Source organism: Dermacentor silvarum, chromosome 9 (assembly GCF_013339745.2).
Source record: "Dermacentor silvarum isolate Dsil-2018 chromosome 9, BIME_Dsil_1.4, whole genome shotgun sequence".
NCBI classification, from domain to species: Eukaryota; Metazoa; Arthropoda; class Arachnida; order Ixodida; family Ixodidae; genus Dermacentor; species Dermacentor silvarum.
This window is the reverse complement of record NC_051162.1, coordinates 15,271,439-15,274,888: the sequence shown is the minus strand read 5'-3', so window position 1 is coordinate 15,274,888 and position 3,450 is coordinate 15,271,439.

Sequence of the window (3,450 nt, the reverse complement as noted above, 5' to 3'; positions counted from 1 at the left end):
GCCAAGTGTAGAGAAAGAAGTGAACAAAATGGGACCGTGCGTGCATTGAACGGCGCGCTGTGAGCTACAGAAAGAGAGAGAGAGAGAGAGAATAAACTTTATACAACAGAGCACGCGAGCGTAGGTAGCTCCTCCGCTCTGCAGTGACTTATCCGTATAGCTCCTGGACTGAGGGGACCACCCGTTGAGCTACAGATAAGACAAGAACACTGCATTGCATTAGAATCATTAGCGTAACAGTTGCGTAAATTAGCATCCCATATGTGTAATTTTGGGCAAACATTCGCGTCATTAACGCGTTAGCACAAACATTTGCTTTGACATTTGCGCCGGCACCAAACGAAGTTCCGCTTATCACCGCGATTCACGCATAAGCGCGGGATCCACCGAACGTTTATGGAGAAACAGGAGCTATGGAAGCAGTAGAGTGAGGCGTATATGTACACCATATAGTGTGCGATATACAGTGAACCGGCAATAGTCCACATGCGTTCGAAATTTATCACGCCCCGCCGCGGCTTTCAATGCCAACGATTTCGATAACATGCAGACACGTTCGAAAGCATGACGAGTTTTTTTTTTTTCACAACATACAAGCTGACATCTGTAAAACACTAATCTTTTTAACAGCTGAGCTGTTCTTAGTCGACCCTTCGCCGTCTGTCGGGCGTCACGCAGGTCACGTGACCAGGAGAGGATGAGAGCCGCGCCGGGGGAGGGCAGGTCACGTGACCAGCAGAGAAGGACAGGAGCCCTGGGGGGAGGAGGCGACCAATGAGAGGCCGCGCTGCAGGGCGCGAGGAGGAGAGGCGATAAGAGAAGGTCTTTCTGTGCGGCGAGCCCTTTCGGATAACGCGCAGAGCTGCCGCCGACGCCGTCCGAGTTTCCCAGCGTTCGCGCCGAACGCGCGCGGTGTCCCTGACTACAGCCGATGCCTCTGGCGGCGGCTCGGCAGGTTTCGACCAGAGAACTGGACACTCGCCGAGTAGCGTCGGAAGTCGCTGCCTCTTATCGCCTCGCAACGTTTCAATATAACATAAGTTCCTGTTGTAGATCTTTGTTTACTTGTGTTTACGCTATTGCATCACGTGCAACACATGCACATGTAACACCCGTAACACTCGGTGTAACTGACACAGCTTCGTTGTTCGACCATCTTCACGGAGTGGAAGGGGCGGTGATCTTTTATTATTGCGATAGCAATTATATGGACACTCAAAAGCAGATTTCTGCCGTCGGCGTCGCCGTCGCCGTCGGCGTCGCCGTCGCCGTCGCCGTCGCCGTCGCCGTCGCCGTGAGGTTCCGTATGACGTCAATTGAGATGAAATCGTGGCCGCGCGCCGCCGAACGCTGTATGTGCGAGTGAAAGGGCGCGAGGGACGCGCTCTTTCACGGGGAGTGAACGCACGGCGGAGAACAAACGCGCGTTCTGCGCCGTGCTTCCTTAAGGGCTGCAGAAGTAGGCGTCTCTTTCCTCCTTTACAATCACCATATATGTAGAGCAAACGCGCCTTCTTCCGATGCGCGAGAGGCCGTGGGGGAGGGGGGGAAGGGGGAGGGAAGGGAGGCGACGTTTAGCTGCGGCACCAAGTGCCTATTTATATCAGAGGCTCCGGCAACAGTCACCAACGCCGCACGCATTTTGAGCGAACGCGGGCAAAATGCCGACGGCGTCGACAACAGTTCGGCGCGTTGCCGGTGCTGCTGCATGTCCAAGTTTATACAGCTGATAAAGCTAATATCATTACTCCGTATATCTCTCTACAAATTTGCTATCGCAATTGATGCTTCACCTTTCAGGTGAAACTGCGACAACTTTTTTAATTCCCCGTGTTCGTCGAACCTTTGCCAGCTATTGTCCTAGAACAAACTATACACGCGCAAGACACGAATACCTGATCGAAATCCCCCCTGTTAATTGCGCGAGATGCTCGAGCGGCGGCTCTACGCGTAGGCCCGCTCTCATCGCGTTCTTACTGCCTACTCTAGCAGAACGGCTTTTCAGGGCCAAGCCGCCGCAAGTGCAGTGCGCGCGCAGGCACGCAGTGCCATTTGCACGCGCGGTAGCGCGCCGATCGTACACTGTGCAACCGAATCGAGCGCGCAGTCTTGAGAGAAGTAGTCCTCTGCAGCGATTACCGAAGGCGCACGGGTTAGAGGAAATTACGCGAGGAGGCAGAAAAAAAAAAAAAAAACATGGCGGCGGACGTCCATTCCACGGCGGTACACACGTACAGCAGGAAAACGAGATCCACAGATGGACGGCTGGTTGTACAGAGAAAAAAAAAAAAAAAAAAGAGAGAAAGATCCTGATTCTCTCACGAATGACGGCTTGGGAACGACGTCTGTGCAGGAGAGGCTGGTTTTTTCTTTCCTTCGTTTGCACAAAAACTGCATTCCGACCGCAGCATCGCATTTACATTGGGAGAAGAGACTCGACCGCGATTGTGTTTTCTTTATTTCTTTTTTTTTTAACATCGTTAATTAAACGACGGCTGCGCTATGACAAAACAACACCGAACGGATTGCAGACGCATTACTCTGGTTGGTTGACCGCGGAACACTCTTAGTTTCGTTCTACTTACCTTCCAAATGTAAAGGGAAAATAAAATCAAAATATAAGGAATGGCGTTCAATAAACTTGAACTAATTACTTTTTTTTATACTCACAGAAAAATAAACATGTGCAGCTATATTCCAGTGATGTAACCACTGTTATCCGGAACACACATTTTTGTACCTATTATACGGAAGATTCTTTCACACACCTGTTGCTGGAACCATGATTAAGTAGCCGGTACACGGGATTGAGTCGGGTCGTTCAAACCAGCGGTATAATTGGAGATTGCTGGGAAAAGTCTTCGTCCTGCAGTGCTAATAAAATAGCTCGGTCATGATGATCACGATGATAATGACGACGATGATATGCTTCATGGCAAGCTTCTCGAAATGGCTCGACGTAAAAAAAAAAAAAAAAAAATATGGGCGGGACGTGCCATTAGGTTCTTGAAGTACGCTCGGTATAGGACGTTTACGGCGGCGCAACATTTCTGCATTAATGCGGGAAAAGCGGCGGTATTTACTATTTACTGGCAGTATTTTACTATTTTCTTTGAAACGAGAAAGGAAAGAACGCTTAAAGTTCGCGCTTTTTCGAGGATGCCAAAATACGTAGCCAACACAGCAACGCATAATGCAGTGAGACAGCAAGCACATAATTTTTTTTTTTTTTTTTCTGCGAGGACCTCAGGCGTGAATGAAAAGCTGGCTATAACTGGCTAAAATACCTGGCTGAAAAAATACTCACTAATAAGGTAAAAACTTGAACCGGCTCGGCAGTGCGTAGACCCTAACTGTCCCGTTTCGAAAACAGCAAAACCAAAAAGGTATTTTTCCCCCTCCCCCTGTCTACATTTAGAAGGCGTCGAATGCCTCTAACGACGTCGCAAC